At 45.4% G+C, this 17,084-nt stretch overlaps 1 protein-coding gene across 4 annotated transcripts in view; it reads right to left on the bottom strand.

Annotated features, from left to right (window-relative positions):
- BBS9 (Bardet-Biedl syndrome 9) overlaps positions 1-17,084 on the bottom strand; it is a 704,556-nt gene that overhangs the window by 245,734 nt on the left and 441,738 nt on the right. The window lies entirely within an intron of this gene.

Below are 17,084 nucleotides of genomic sequence, written 5' to 3'. Positions count from 1 at the left end.
CCAAGCCTAGGGCCAAGGACCCACCGCCGACACCGGTACAGGAGTCCGCTACCATCCTGGCTGAGGCCGCGCCCCGCCGTTCCTGAGGTCCGGAAGGCCATGTACCCTAAACGACAACTTGTCAAGGGGGTTTCCTTCCCTATTAGATGTTGGCGGTGCCAGCGGGTGGGACATATGGAAGCCCAGTGTCCACTCACCACGGAGCCCATGGACTGTGGGGGTGGTTTGCATACATGGGGACCGCCACGACTATCCCACGGGGATTGTCACCATCACAGCACCTTGCGGTCAGGTGCAACATGAGGTGGGACTTCTTAACACTCTTCCTTATGACGTGATCCTAGGAAGGGATCTGCCCTATTTTTGGACTTTATGGAGGGGACCCCCTAAGTCCCCTCAGATATTGGTCGGTCCGGGACCTGAGCCCTACAATCCTGAATCCGGGACACCTGCCGTAGGGGTCACGATGATAGGGACAGAGTGTGAACCCGATAGGTCACCCCTAGAGGTATTGGCAGGAGAGGCTGAGACGGTCGAGCCCATCCCGGAGTTGGAGGCGTCCCAGGATACGTTTGGGACAGCCCAACTCCAGGACCCTACGTTAATACATGCCCGGAGTCGGGTGACAGTAGTTGACGGGGTGGCACAGCTGCCCAGTGCCCAGGTAAGGTACCCCCATTTCGCTCTTAAGCAGGATTTACTCTACCGGGTAGATGAAATACGGGGCGTAGGGGTAGAACAGTTGGTGGTGCCCCAGCCGCATCGCCGGCGGGTCCTCGACTTGGCTCATAAACACCTGATGAGTGGCCACCTAGGGGTCAAGAAAACGCAGGAGCGAATATTGCAAAGGTTCTATTGGCCCGGGGTCTTTGGGGAGGTAAAACGGTTCTGCGAAACCTGCCCGGAGTGTCAGCTTACTGCACCCCTGACCCATTTTCGCAGTCCGTTGGTACCGTTACCCATTATAGAAGTCCCTTTTGAACGGATAGGGATGGATCTGGTGGGGCCCCTCGTAAAGTCCGCTCGAGGGCACCAACACATCCTAGTGATCGTTGACTATGCCACCCGGTATCCCGAGGCGATACCTCTCAGACATACTGCAGCAAAGCTTATAGCTCGGGAGTTGTTTGCTGTGTTCTGCCGGGTGGGATTGCCCAAGGAGATCCTTACGGATCAGGGGACCCCATTCATGTCTAAAGTGACCAAAGAGCTATGCCGGCTACTCCAGATCAAGCAGTTGCGTACGTCTGTGTATCATCCGCAAACGGACGGTTTAGTCGAGCGTTTCAATAAAACCCTGAAAACCATGCTAAGAAGGGTGATTTCAAAAGACGGGAAAGACTGGGATATGATGCTTCCCTATTTGAGGTTTGCCATACGAGAGGTGCCACAGGCATCCACGGGGTTTTCGCCTTTTGAATTGTTATACGGGCGACATCCCCGGGGATTGTTGGACCTGGCAAAGGAAACATGGGAACAAGAGCCCACCCCCCATAAAAGTGTGATTGAACACATTTTGGGTATGCAGAACCGCATAAGCGCGGTCATGCCAATTGTGAAGGAGCACTTACAGGAGGCCCGTGCTTGATGGCTGGAGTTCAACCCCGCACGCTTGAACTGAGGGGGGGGGTATGTGAGACTGTGACCGGGGTTATCTATGACGGCCGGTATGTCTCGCCCAGGTTGTGCTCACTCCATGATAGAAAGTAAATCCACTATAGGGTTAATGCTGTTTCCCTACAGGCTTAAGGAAGGGTTAAAAGGAAACAGGAACGAGGGCAGGTGTGCCGGGTGTGGGGGAAGTGACCAGAACTTCCTGAGCCCTCTGCTGGAGAGGCACATGTATTTTGTTATGGACTTTTTGTTTGGACATTAAACACCGTGTGCTGTGAACCTTGATGCCTGGATCCCGTGTCTTCTGCTGCGCAGCCGACCGCGCTACCTCACAAGGGGTTAAAGGGTTTCAGGGTTCTAGGGGTCCTGCTTGGTGAGTGGCTTCCCTCTAGCCTATCATTTACAGCCCATCTGAGTGTGTGGATCAAGGAAGGCGTTACACCGTGCTCTCTGCAGAAGGCCATGTGGGCCAGGATAGTGCTTTAAAAATTGCTGGACAACCAGGTTCAACACGTGAACCACACAAGGCACGTGTGTCACATTGTCACAGTGAAGGGCCGCACCCATGTTTGCATCATTGTCGCACCCGGCCTTCCCTGGCTGCTGGTTGAGTGGAGACAACCATTGATGAAACTCGGTCTCCAGAGCTAACCGTCCACAACTTCTCAGCGGTGTGACTCACATTTCCCATACATTTCAAAGTAAACCTTTGACCGCCTGATGGCATTGAGCTCTGCTGCCAGCATAGTAAGGAGGTGTGTGGTAGTCCTTGTGCGCAGTTACAAGGAAGGGTGGCCTGACCACACAGGGTTTGCGCCAAGGTGGAGGACCCACACGAGGTTGAAGAGGCAGAAGCAGTGTATTAACTTCTACATACAGAAGAAGGATTGAAACAACTCGTGGGGACGGCAAGACTTGTACAGCAGACCCTTCTCCATCTCTCCCCACAGTAACCCATTGCCCAGTCAGCGACATGTAACGCCCCTGTCCATGCTTACTGGGCCAATTATCTGTGGTGAAATGCACCCTGTCACACAGAGTTTCTCAAGGAATCAGTGATGTTTAGTGCGACATGCTGGTGTAGCGCGTGCACGCCTTTGTTAGAGAAGGAGTGGCACCTGGGCATCGGCTCTTGGGGCACTGCGATGGGCATAAGGTCTCGAAAATCCTCGGTTAAAAAGGTTGGAAAGGCAGCATTTTGGTAGCCAACAGTTTCCAGATGCTGAAAGTCAACCTCTAAGCCATGTCATGCCCTTCTAAAAGCATGTAAAACACAGCGAGGGGACTCCAACCACAGTCTCCCTCGTTTCCACTAACTGGGCCACACACACCCCACGACTGGCATCGGTTGAGCCCCCTTTTGAAAAAGAAAAAGATGCTTTGCATGAAGCACTCTCAAAAATACGCGTGCCTTTCCCGTCCCCTGGCTGACCCAGGGGAAGAAAAGTCCTCTGAGAGCCATGACTTGTTCATCTTGGTTCTTTTAGAAACACAGCGAGGGGACTCCAACCACAGTCTCCCTCGTTTCCACTAACTGGGCCACACACACCCCACTTGACTGGCATCGGTTGAGCCCCCTTTTAAAAAAGAAAAAGATGCTTTGCATGAAGCACTCTCAAAAATACGCGTGCCTTTCCCGTCCCCTGGCTGACCCAGGGGAAGAAAAGTCCTCTGAGAGCCATGACTTGTTCATCTTGGTTCTTTTAGAAACACAGCGAGGGGACTCCAACCACAGTCTCCCTCGTTTCCACTAACTGGGCCACACACACCCCACTTGACTGGCATCGGTTGAGCCCCCTTTTGAAAAAGAAAAAGATGCTTTGCATGAAGCACTCTCAAAAATACGCGTGCCTTTCCCGTCCCCTGGCTGACCCAGGGGAAGAAAAGTCCTCTGAGAGCCATGACTTGTTCATCTTGGTTCTTTTAGAAACACAGCGAGGGGACTCCAACCACAGTCTCCCTCGTTTACACTAACTGGGCCACACACACCCCACTTGACTGGCATCGGTTGAGCCCCCTTTTGAAAAAGAAAAAGATGCTTTGCATGAAGCACTCTCAAAAATACGCGTGCCTTTCCCGTCCCCTGGCTGACCCAGGGGAAGAAAAGTCCTCTGAGAGCCATGACTTGTTCATCTTGGTTCTTTTAGAAACACAGCGAGGGGACTCCAACCACAGTCTCCCTCGTTTCCACTAACTGGGCCACACACACCCCACTTGACTGGCATCGGTTGAGCCCCCTTTTGAAAAAGAAAAAGATGCTTTGCATGAAGCACTCTCAAAAATACGCGTGCCTTTCCCGTCCCCTGGCTGACCCAGGGGAAGAAAAGTCCTCTGAGAGCCATGACTTGTTCATCTTGGTTCTTTTAGAAACACAGCGAGGGGACTCCAACCACAGTCTCTCTCGTTGCCACTAATTGGGCCACACACACCCCACTTGACTGGCATCAATTGACCCAATTTTCAAGATGAAAAAGATGCTTTGCATGAAGCACTCTCAAAAATACGCGTGCCTTTCACCTCCCCTGGCTGACCCAGGGGAAGAAAAGTCCTCTGAGAGCCATGTCCACATTGTCAGTGGACAGACACGTGTGCTTATCTGCCAGTAGACCCCCAGCAGCACTGAAGACAGGTTCCGAGAGAACGCTGGCTGCAGGACACGACAAGATCCCCAAGGCGTACGTGGCGAGCTCAGGCAATTTATCAAGATTGGAAGCCTAAAATGAGCAGGGCTCAAGTTGCACAATAATGGAATCGATGTTTCCTTGCATATACTCATATATCTGTGTGTCCTCCTCTTTTTCCTTGTCCAGCTGTTTTGTTTTCGCATGAGTATATGTCCTTGTCACTTTCCCATGTGTTTGTGTTGTGTTGTGAGTTGTTTGTCACCTTTTGGACACCTTTGAGGGTGTTTTCTAGGTGTTTTTATGTGTTTGTGATTGCCTGCCATTGTTTCCTATGCAGTTCGAGTTCGGTTCGTCGAACGTTCGACGAGCCGAACTCGAACGGGACCTCCGTTCGGCGAACCGACCTCGAGCCGAACCGGGACCGGTTCGCTCATCTCTACTGTCAAGTGAGGCTATCAGGGATTAGCATTTTCTGGATTGCTCTGATATATTCATTATATTTAATATTTCATTCATTTATTATTTATTTTGTCACCTAGGAGCCAGCAACTACTTGCCATCTGTTGATCCAGTGTACATTCTACTAAATTTGAACACGTAGCCTACATATGGCTAGGCAAGTGTGACAACATATTTTATATTGGTTACTCTGTCTGAGGCTAATCAAACAGTAGCGCGGTAGTACTGATTTAGTTTTTATTTCTTTTTCTTGACAGATCTTGACACGGTTTCTATTCTCTACCAGCGGCTACCCCCTCATATTTTTATGAAATACAGTGCCTTACAAAAGTATTCGGCCCCCTTCAATTTTTCAACCTTTTCCCACATTCAGGTTTCAAACATAAAGATAAAAATTCTAATGTTATGGTGAAGAATCAACAAGTGGGGCACAATTGTGAAGTTGAACGAAATGTATTGCTTATTTTAAAATTTTAAAAAATAAATAACTGAAAAGTGGGGCGTGCAATATTATTCGTCCCCTTTACTTTCAGTGCAGCAAACTCACTCCAGAAGTTCATTGAGGATCTCTGAATGATCCAAAGCTGTTCTAAATAATTGATGATGATAAATATAAGCCACCTGTGTGTAATCAAGTCTTCATATAAATGCACCTGCTCTGTGATAGTCTCAGTGTTCTGTTTAAAGAGCAGGTAGCATCATGAAGACCAAGGAACACAACAGGCAGGCCCGTGATACTGTTGTGGAGAAGTTTAAAGCCGGATTTGGTTACAAAAAGATTTCCAAAACTTTAAAAATCCCAAGGAGCACTGTGCAAGCGATTATATTGAAATGGAAGGAGTATCATGCCACTGCAAATCTACCAAAACCTTGCCGTCCAACCAAACTTTCATCTCAAACAAGGGCTAAAATGGGGAAACAGAAGGCGCAATAGGGTCTTACCCGGTATAAAACGTACAAGAAGTAAGGATAGGTACACTCACCTGGTAGGGTTGTGACAGTCACAACTCCTTATTCAGCATGTGAGTGTCCGCGTGGTCCCAGCAGCGGCCCCGTTCAGAAAACAGTTGCGAAAAAGGTCATATAGGAAAAAACGGGTATAATGCCGCACTAAAGGATCACTTGTATCAGTAAGATCTGTATCAGTCTCCTTCTTCAGGGAAAAAAGAAATCATACTACTATTTCTGTTTTCCCTGAAGAAGGAGACGGTCCTTGTCTCTGAAACGCGTTGGATGGACTAAAATAAAAAAGAGATTTTCATCTTACTGATACCAGTGATCCTTTAGCGCGGCATGATACCCGTTTTTTCCTATATGACCTTTATCTCAAACAAGGAGAAGACTGATTAGAGATGCAGCCAAAAGGCCCATGATCACTCTGGATGAACTGCAGAGATCTACAGCTGAGGTGGGAGAGTCTGTCCATAGGACAACAATCAGTCGTACACTGCACAAACTCTACAATGGAATGGTTCACAAATAAATGTATCCAGGTGTTAGAATGGCCAAGTCAAAGTCCAGACCTGAATCTAATCGAGAATCTGTGGAAAGAGCTGAAAATTGCTGTTCACAAACACTCTCCATCCAACCTCACTCAGCTCGAGCTATTTGCAAAGGAAGAATGGGCAACAATTTCAGTCTCGAAGTGCAAAACTGATAGACACATACCCCAAGTGACTTGCAGCTGTAATCGCAGCAAAAGATGGCGCTACAAAGTATTAACTTAAAGGGGTCGAATAATATTGCACACCCATTTTTCAGTTTTTTATTTTGTACAAAAGTTTAAAATAAGCAATAAATATCGTTCAACTTCACAACTGTGTCCCACTTGTTGTTGATTCTTCACCATAACATTGACATTTTTTTCTTTATGTTTGAAGCCTAAAATGTGGGAAACATTCAAGGGGCCGAATACTTTCGCAAGGCACTGTAAATAGAATTTTGTTATATCAGAGTGCTAGTGGTTTTTATTTAATAGTTACAGAAATTACAGTGCAAAATATGGTTCCCAATAAGTGACAACTATTTTTTGCTTGTCTCTTGTACTCCTGCATTATCTCGTACAATTTTCTAACAGAAATCTGCAAGCATTTATGGATTCCATTTTTCTTGATCTTTTCTTCATAGTCCCAATATCTTGGTGAAATCTCTCACTGTTCTCGTCGCTCACTGCTTCGCAGTTTGGTGAAGAGAAGTCTGGATGCGAGTGTAAGAAATTAAAGTCCAGTATTAGTGGCCACATTGACGTAAAGCTCATAAAGAAGGCTTTTCTCAAATACCTTGTGTAGTATATTCTAACTCTGAGTGGTGCTATTGCGGTTTGCTCATCCCCATCACGTGACCCCTACGCTCCATGACCTCTGAGATCTGGTGATGTCACGTTAACTTCCAGTTGACTCGAAATCTCCGAGGTGGGCCCTAGTCTTCCTTAGTGACTGGGCTGTGGGCAGAGTTTCACCACTCATCACAGCCGAGCATCTCGCGTGCTCTCTCCTTCATTGCAGAGCGCTGCAAGCATGAGGGATGCTGGCCTGTGATGAGCGGTGAAACACCACCCACAGCCCAGTTACACATGGAGATTGGGGCCCACTTCGGTGATGTCGGGTCAACTGGTAGTTGACGTGACATCCCCAGATTTCAGAGGTCATGGAGCCTGGGGTTCACATGATGAGGATGATAGAACCGCAATAGCGCCGCTGAAAGTCAAAATTTACTACATGGGGTATTTGAGAAAAGTTTTCTTTATGAGCTTTACTTCGATGTGGCCACTAATGCGAAGTAGTGGACCACCACTTTCATCTTTAAGGACCTGTTGCAACCATGATCCTTATATGTTTAAGGAGATTTTCCACAAACTCTCCATTGTTATATGTTCTTGAGTTTAGTTTTCTCCAAGATTTAGATACCATTAACGTGAATTCTAACCTGCAACAAATGGAGAAACTCCTCATCTTGAAGAAGCATAGGAATCTAAGGTCCAATAAAGACTCCTTTCTTTATCTTTGCTTCACTCAAACATTTGAGTAGTCTCGAAAGCTTGCAATTATTACCATCTTTTCAGTTAGCCATTAAAAGGTATCAACCACTGAGGACTCTCTGTTCTTTTAAACAATTTTTTTATCTCTACTGGCTAACACGGTACAAAGATATATTTTACTTCACTCAAACTTAGAAATTTTTCAATGAGATACTTGAATATTTTCCATTTTTATCCATAGCCTTTACAAAGTTCTTCCTTAGGCCTAATTTGATATGCAATAGTGATAGCAAAATCCTATGTGGGTCAAAAAATTCTGGATACAGGACATTTTTACTCCCTGGCTGAAGTGAATGTTGTAGAGGCCAGTCTCTTATTGTAATGTTATTATCTTGCACGACTATCGCACTCACTGAGAAAATAGCAGTACTTTGTGTATCCACCCTGGAGACCAAGTAAGAGGGCAACCACCTTTAAGTCACCACAGAGGGGCCACAAATGTTGGTTAAAGATAAGAAATCTCGACACCTGTTCAAACATATCATAGGTTTCTTTCATATGGACTGCAGGAAGACAGATTTTATGTTTGTTATGGATGAATTGATGAAGAGCCTCCATTCCTCTGGATTATTACTTATCTTCAGAGCTTCCATTAAAATGTTGATGTTGTTGCATGCCACAAGACTGCCCTCCATGAAGAAGTATTGGACAAGATTTTTATCACGGTTGCAGTATAACGAAATCCGAACATCAACATGCTAAGAAATTCCACTTCTGTAGCCTAGAAACTAAGAGCTCAGCTTATAGGTACCGTCACACTAAGCAACATCGCTAGCAACATCGCTGCTGGGGCACGACTTTTGTGACGTAACAGCGATGTTGCTAGCGATGTTGTTGTGTGTGACATCCAGCAACAACCTGGCCCCTGCTGTGAGGTCGCTGGTTGTTGTTGAATGTCCTGGACCATTTTTTAGTTGTTGCTCTCCCGCTATGAAGCACACATCGCTGTGTGTGACAGCGACAGAGCAACAACTGAATGTGCAGTGAGCAAGGAGCCGGCTTCTGCGGACGCTGGTAACCAATGTAAATATCGGGTAACCAAGGAGCCCTTTCCTTGGTTACCCGATATTTACCTTCGTTACCAGCGTCCGCCGCTCTCAAGTGGCGAGTGCCGGCTCCCTGCTCCCTGCACACATAGCCAGACTACACATCGGGTAATTAACCCGATGTGTACTCTGGCTAGGAGTGCAGGGAGCCAGCGCTAAGCGGTGTGCGCTGGTAACCAAGGTAAATATCGGGTTGGTTACCCGATATTTACCTGAGTTACCAAGCGCAGCATCGCTTCTACACGTCGCTGCTGGCTGGGGGCTGGTCACTGGTAAGATCTGCCTCTGTGAGAGCTCACCAGCAACCCGTGTAGCGACGCTCCAGCGATCCCTGCCAGGTTAGGTTGCTGGCGGGATTGCTGGAGCTTAGTGTGACGGTACCTTAACTCTTCGGCAGATTTAAATCTCTAACAAGATGGTTCAGTTTACTCTCTGTTATAAGGTGTGCCTCAGTTGAGGTTACTGACAGAAAGTATGGGTAGTGAGAGCAAGATGGTTTATGACACCATGCACCCTCTTCTTCCTCACTTGACTGTATTGAAAATGTTTCTGGTGCTTTTGGAACCGGCAGTTCTTTTGTATGTGGTACTGGGCATATTGGAGATGGAATGTTTAGATACTGTAAAGTCCATTTCATTTTTGTTGAAACTCCCTTCATAATGGGGGACGCCAAGTTAAAATAGCAATTGGTAGTGTGACTGGTTGGCTCTCTCCAGATCATTGCGACTGCAGAATGCTTCATCGCTGATCCCCGATTTGAACCAATTACCTTGGGAATCAACTTAATAACAGACTGAGCTATTAGGGAATGTGAGAAGAGTTTGTAATTTTTCCACCACCAGGAGCAAAACAGTAACAATGTCGTGACATGGCAATAATCTGCATAACTATATTGTCTATAAAATAAAGGTAGTCTCACATTCAAAGCTGTAGCGGATGCTGAGATATGGAGCCTGAAAGTCAAACGTTCAAAACATTGTTACCCTGTTGCTCATCGGTGGAATAGAAAAGCAAATAACAATGTAATAATGATGATGAAATAATATAGAGACAATTTTTCTATAAATCTGCATAAAAAGTGTCATAAGTCTTTACATCTCTACTTGATCTTGAAAGTAAGAGCCAATCAGCAAATTTAAGCATCATATTCATGTTCAACACCACAAAATTAGGTCAAGTTAATCTGTCTGCAGGTTTTTGCTATGTAATCTGAAGACAGCATAATGTAAGGGTTAACAGAGATTTCAGACATGTGTCTCTAAAGCTGGGTTTACACACTGCAACATCGCAAAGGACATCGCTGTAACGTCACCGGTTTTGTGACGTAACAGCGACCTCCCTAAGTCTCTGCTAAGTCGCTGGTGAGCAGTCAAACAGGCAAACCTGGCCAACAACGCAACAGCGATCCGGACCTGCAGAGCGACCTAGCTGGTTGTTGGAGACGTTGATAAGCAGCCTTTTGAAAGGGAAGTTGCTAACAAAGTCGCTGCAAAGTCTTTCACACACTGAAACTTTCCAGCGATGCTTGCTGCACAGCGGGAAACAAAGGACCTAGGAATGGTCCTGAACGATTTGTAACGATTACAACTTCACAGCAGGGGCCGGGTCGTTGATAGGTTTCACACACTGCAACATCGCAAACAACATCGCTATTGCGTCACAAAACCGGTGACGTTACAGCGATGTCGTTTGAGATGTTGCAGTGTGTAAACCCAGCTTTATAACATAGTGTATCCTTTTTGACCTGCAATGTTAGTTTAAGCTTCTTTAGCTTATGATTAGTTGGACTGAAGCTTGTGAGATCAAGTCAACAGGCAACTTAGCGGAGAGACCTGACGTGAGTAGGAGCTGCATGGTGAGTGGAGCAGTGCTGAGGAGGGACTCACTCATAGGTTCGCCATGACGTTGCAGTGGGCTTCATACAGTCTGATCAGAATGTTAAACCAAGAACCTCATGTTTTGCCTTGTGGCATTAGATCAGCTGGTGATTTTTGGATGTGTGGTTCATGTGTAATTCTTCAGCTATACTGCATTTCATGGTCTGTCCCTCTTTTTTTTTTCCTTGAACCAGCACTCCTCTTGTAATTAGCAGAAGACTGCAAGAGGGGATCTGCCTTTTTTGCTCTCAATTCACAGAGTGGGAGCTTGTGGAAGGTGAATTGATCAGCTCCTTTCAAAGGGTGTTTGTGCTGTGTGGAGGCCATTGTTGTGGTGGTTTTGTGTCAGTAGGATGGTGTGGCCTGGGGTCTTGGGGGCTCAGTCTTGCAGCATGGACGTTTTGAGGCATCAGGTCATTTGCCCTGTTGGTGCACTGTCGCTGCGGCAGTGGTTGGCACGCAGCATCGCACCTTTAAGGCTTAAAAAAAAGTGAGGAACCCACTCCGTGACGTGGCAGTGGGCTTCACACAGTCTGATCAGAATGTTAAATCAAGAACCTCATGCTCAGGTACATACATTTTTGCCTGCCGACATTAGATCAACTGATGATTTTTGGATATCCAGTTCACGTCTAATTCTTCAGCTATGTTGCGTAGCATACTGTAAGGGTTAACATAGAGACTTCAGCAATGTGTCTCTTATCACAAAGTGTATTTTGTTAACCTTCACTGTTAGCTTAACCCCATTACAACAGCCTTACGTTGCGTACAGTCACTGCAGAAATTTCTGCAGCGATCTGAAGAGCACATGTGCGCTTTAGATCGCGGCAGAAATGTCCGTAGTGAGCGCCGATTCCATGCGCTCTGCCTGCAGCTCCTGCCATAGACAGAGCAGGAGCTGCCGGCAAAGCGCAGGAAAGAAGTGACATGTCACTTCTTTTTACGCAGCGCTTCGGCAGTAGCCGAAGCGCTGCGCTCTTAAACGCCACGTGCGCACGGCCCCTGCACAATCTCCATAGACTGTGCAGGGGACGCAGGACGCATGCAGTTACGCTGCGCTACAAAGCGCAGCGTAACTGCATGTATTTACGCAACGTGCGCACATACCCTTACGGAGATAAACGGTGGCAGAAAAGGGTACTTATTCTGATCCGCCGTTTATAAACGGCAGGAAGAAAAAAGTAAATAGGGCCCCCCAGCATCGGAAAATCTCCAGGGTTGCAGCTACAGGGGGTAGCTGAGACTGTAGAGATCATGATGTGGGCTGTTTTTTCTGGTCCTCGGTCACGTGATCATTGGTATACACCGTATAACGATGGTCACAATACAGTAAATGGCGGCGGCGGTAAAAAATGATTTATTTCTCACCTGGCAAGAACAAACATATCAGATGGGAGATAAATCTCCTCCCCCGGTCCCCTCCAGTCCCTCGGTGTTGCTAAATTGCCCCCCGACCCCCAACTCTCTCACTATAATCCAAGATGGCGACACGCACGACAAACACGCCAGCCGCATTCATCCTCCTGCTCTGAAAACTCCTTCCCAGGTCCAGCTAGCTCACACCTATAAACCTCAGTGTTCCCCAGTGTTCCTTGTACCTTGTGCAAAGTTGAGCCCCCGCAACTCCTCCTCCTCCTTTACAATAGATGCTGGACGTATGCGCAGAGAGTGGCTGTCAACCAGCTTCTTGCCTTCAGTGACGCTGAGCTCACTGCTGCTCATACTGCCGAGCTGTGGACCCGAGGAGAGTGGGTGCACCCACACTCCTTATATGGACGATCTGCTATTCCAGAAAATGAGGGATACGTTCACTGAGCGTACCCCCATATTCTGGAAGGTCCAGAATCATCGAGGGACCTCCAAAATGAATTGCGTCGGACCGGATTTTTTTTTTCTTTTCAATAAATTGGTGAAAAAGGAATGTTTTCGGCAGTGTTTTGTCAAATAAAATGTGTTTTGTCTATTTTTCTATTACTGAAAGTTAGTGATATCGGGTATCTGATAGACGCCGTGACATCACTAACCGCTGGGCTTGATGCCAGGTGACATTACACAGCTGGCATCAACACATACATTATCCTGTTTGCCACCGCACCAGGGCAATTGGATGACCTAAGGCGAAGTGCCAGGATTGGCGCATCTAAAGGATGCGCCACTTCTGGGCAGGCTGCGGTCTGCTATTTTTAGGCTGGGAAGAGTCAAATAACCATGGCTCTTCCTACCCTGAAAATACCAGATCTCTGCTGTCAGCTTCACCTTGGCTGGCAATAAAATTTGAGGGAGACCCCATGGTTTTTTTTTATTATTATTTATAAACAATTAAAACCCTTCTGTTTATCCAAACAGAGGATTTGACCACATGTGGGGTATCACTGCACTCATAAGAAATTGGATAACAAACGTTGAGGTCCACTTTTTGGTGTTGTCTCTTGAAAAAGTGAGAAATTTGGTGCTAAAGCAACATTTGTGTGAAAAAAAAATAATGAAAATTTCAATATGGCAACCAAAGGTTATCAAATTCTGTGAAGTACTCATGGATCCAAAATGCTCACTATACCCCTGAATAAAAGTCTTGAGGTGTCTTGTTTCCAGAATGGGGTCAGTTGTGGGGGAGCTCCACTGTTTACGCCCCTTGGGGGCTCAACACATGAAACATGGTGTTCGCTAATGATTCCAGCCAATTTTGCAGTCAAATGGCACTCCTTCCCTTCCGAGCTCTGCCATGCGCTCAAACAGGTGATTTCCACCACATATAAGGTATCAGTATACTCAGAAGAAATTGCATAAGACATTTTTGGTGCATTTTTTCCTGTTATACTTTTAAAAAATATCTGTAAAGCACCTGGGGGTTCAAGGTGCTCACCAAACATCTAGATACATTTCTTGAGGGGTCTAGTTTCCAAAATGGTGTCAATTGTGGAGGTTTCTGCTGTTTAGGTACCCTAGAGGCTCTACAAATGTGACATTGTGCCTGCAATCTATTTCAGCTTTTCAAAATTCATATATTGCTCCTTCTGTTTCTGGCCCTCCCATTTGTCCAAACAGAGGTTTCTGACCACATGTGAGGTATCAGCGCGTTCAGAAGAAACTGGGTAACACATTTAGGCTGCTTTCACACATCCGGCTTGAGCTCTGCGGCTCAATCCGGCTGTGCAAGCTGTGCAACGGATGCGGTGAAAACACCGCATCCTTTGCATAAGTTTTTCCCATGCGGCCCGTCCGGTTTTTGCCGCTTGCGGCATGCTACTGAGCATGCGCAGTGGCAAAAACCGCATGCGGCGGCGGGATGCGGGTTTTGCCGCATCGCGCCGCATCCGGCCGCCATAGGCATACATTGAAAAATGCGCCGCATCGGCCGAATGCGGTGCGATGCGTTTTTTTTCACCGCACGAAAAAAACGTGTTAGGCAACGTTCCATCCGGCCGCCGCATCGGCTAAATCTGCCGCATGCGGCAAAAACCGGATGGAACGCAAGGCCATGCGGCACAATGCGGCACTAATTAAAGTCTATGCAGAAAAAACGCAACCGGCAGCAAAAAAAAAACGGTTGCGATTTTCCTGCAAAGTGCCGGAGTGTGCCGCATTGCAGAAACCGGAGGTGTGAAAGCAGCCTTTGGGGTCCATTTTGTTGTGTCATTTTTTTCTAAAAGTGAATAAACTGGGTCTAGAGCAACATTTTTAGGTAAAATGATAATTTTAATATTTTTTTCATTCTACATCGCTTTAGTTCCGTGAAGCACCTGAAGGGTTAATAAACTTCTTGGATGTGGTTTTGAGTACTTTGAAGGGTGCAGTTTTTAGAATGGTGTCACGTTTGGGTATTTTCTGTCACCTAGGCATCTCAAAGTCACTTCAAACACGATGTGGTGCCTAAAAAAATGATTTTGTAAATTTTGTTGAAAAAATGAGAAATTGCTGATTAACTTTGAACCCTTTTAACTTCCTAAACCCCAAAAATGTTGTTTTAAAAATTACACTGATGTAAAGTAGACACGTGGGAAATGTAATTTAGTAAGTATTTTGTGTGACATAACTCTCTAAAATTGAATAAATTGAAATTTGAAATTTGCTAAATTTTCATCAACTTTCTGATTTTTTCACACATAAAAGCAAAAATATCATCCTAAATTTACCAATATAATGAAGTAAAATATGTCATGAAAAAACAATCTTACAATGACTGGGGTTCACTGAAGCGTTCCAGGGTTATAACCTCATAAAGTGACACTGGTCAGAAGTGCAAAAAATGGCCTGGGCATTAAATATAAATCTGGCTTCGTCCTTAACCCCTTCAGCCCCGGGCACTTTCCGTTTTTGCGTTTTTGTTTTTTGCTCCCCTTCTTCTGAGAGCCGTAACTATTTTATTTTTCTGTCAATCTTACCATATGAGGGCTTGTTTTTTGCGGGACGAGTTGTACTTTTAAATGAAAACATACGTTTTACCATATAGTGTACTGGAAAACAGCAACAAAATTCCAAGTGTGGAAAAACTGAAAAAAAAAGTGTGATCGCACAATAGTTTTTGGGTTGTTTTATTCACCGTGTTCACTATATGGTAAAACTGATGTGTGGGTGTGATGCCTGAGGTCGGTGCGAGTTTGTAGACACCAAACGTGTATAGGTTTACTTGTATCTAAGGGGTTAAAAAAAAATCACAAGCATGTCCAACAAAAGTGGCGTACATTTTGCGCCATTTTCCCAAACCCGTAGTGTTCTCATTTTTTGGGATCTATGGCTCAGTGACGACTTACTTTTTGCATCTCAAGCTGACATTTTTAAATGGTACCATTTTTGCGCAGATGCTACGTTTTGATCGCCTGTTATTGCATTTTGTGTAAAACTTGCGGCGACCAAAAAACTTAATTTTGGTGTTTGGAATTTTTTTGCCACTACGTCGTTTACCAATCAGATTAACTGATTTTATATTTTGATATATCGGGCATTTCTGAACGCGGCGATACCAAATATGTATATATTTATTTTTTTTAACCCTTTAATATTCAATGGGGTGAAAGGGGGGTGATTTGAACTTTTAGGTTTTTATTATTTTTTAACACTTTTTTTTTACTTTTTTTTATTTTATTTTATTAGTCCCCCTAGGGGGCTATAGCGATCAGCAATCCGATCACTCTGATCTATCTGCTGATCACAGCTATACAGCTGTAATCAGCAGATATGGTCACTTCCTGATTCATTCGGCTCCGGGCCGAGTGAAAACGAAAGTGACTCGTCATAGCTACAGGCGTCATCACACGACCCTGTACTACCATCACAACCACCGAAAGTCACGTGATCATGCACGTCACTTCTGGTGGGGGCGGCGGTAAGTGAAAATCATGGCTGCGCGCACATACATGTATAAGGGGTTATACATAGATGTAAGGGGTTAATGTTACGGGTGGAATGCGATTCCACTCGTAACATGTAGGCACATGTCAGCTGTTGAAAACAGCTGATATGTGTGCGGATCGCCGCAACATGCCCGTGGCAGAGGTCGGGGCTTAATGGCACACGTTCCATGACGGATATATCCGTCAAGGGTCGTGAAGGAGTTAAGGGGTTAAGCTTCCGAAGCTTTAACATTAGGCGTGTGAGTGCAAGACAACAGGCAACTCAGCAGGGACACCTGCTATAAAGGGGGGCTATGCGGTGAGCATGGTACATGGGGTGGTGCTGAGGAGGTGTGCGAGTTGCCGCCTCGACAGTGATAATTATAGATTTGTAATATACTGATATGAAAAATAAAAAAGTATCTTTGAAAATATATATATATTGAACATAAAAACTTGATTTAAAGGAACACAGACAATAGGATCAACCCTGCTAAGCCATTTATATGGGTATCTAGGTCATAGAAAGATGAATAAAATGATACAATCATATCTGCAATCTAATGTCTTATTCCGGAGAGAAATTCAAGTTTTTCTTATTAGGTAAATGAGTTATTAAGATCTAAGGGCCAAATATAGATCTCTATGAGAATCTGCCTCTTGAGATTATTTTATATGACGGAGGCATTACCAGTGTGAAATATGTAGATCAGGAGAATAGACTGTCAGTCATTACAAATCTGTCACTAATTACATATCTCACTGATCACGTCCCTTTCTACTTCTCTGGAATAAGACATTGGATTGCATATTCCAGGGAATCATTTTTTTCAGCTTCCTATGACCTGCATGTCCATATAGATGGCTTAGGATGGTTGATCCTACTGACAGGTTCCCTTTCAACAATATGTTATTTTCTGACAACACATTCTCTTTAAAGATGATGCGCCAATTAGAAATGCTTTATGACGTATAAGAGAATAACTTGTCAAGGCAACCTCACAAATTTCATTCTCAAAAGTTTGTCTCTTTTACTGGAGAGACAATTTGAATATTTCCCAGAGGGGCGTGGCAGTTATAAGTCCCCTTACTGGCAG

The sequence above is a fragment of the Anomaloglossus baeobatrachus genome, chromosome 6, assembly GCF_048569485.1.
Source record: "Anomaloglossus baeobatrachus isolate aAnoBae1 chromosome 6, aAnoBae1.hap1, whole genome shotgun sequence".
NCBI classification, from domain to species: domain Eukaryota; kingdom Metazoa; phylum Chordata; class Amphibia; order Anura; family Aromobatidae; genus Anomaloglossus; species Anomaloglossus baeobatrachus.
This window is presented reverse-complemented; position numbering and strand designations above follow the sequence as displayed.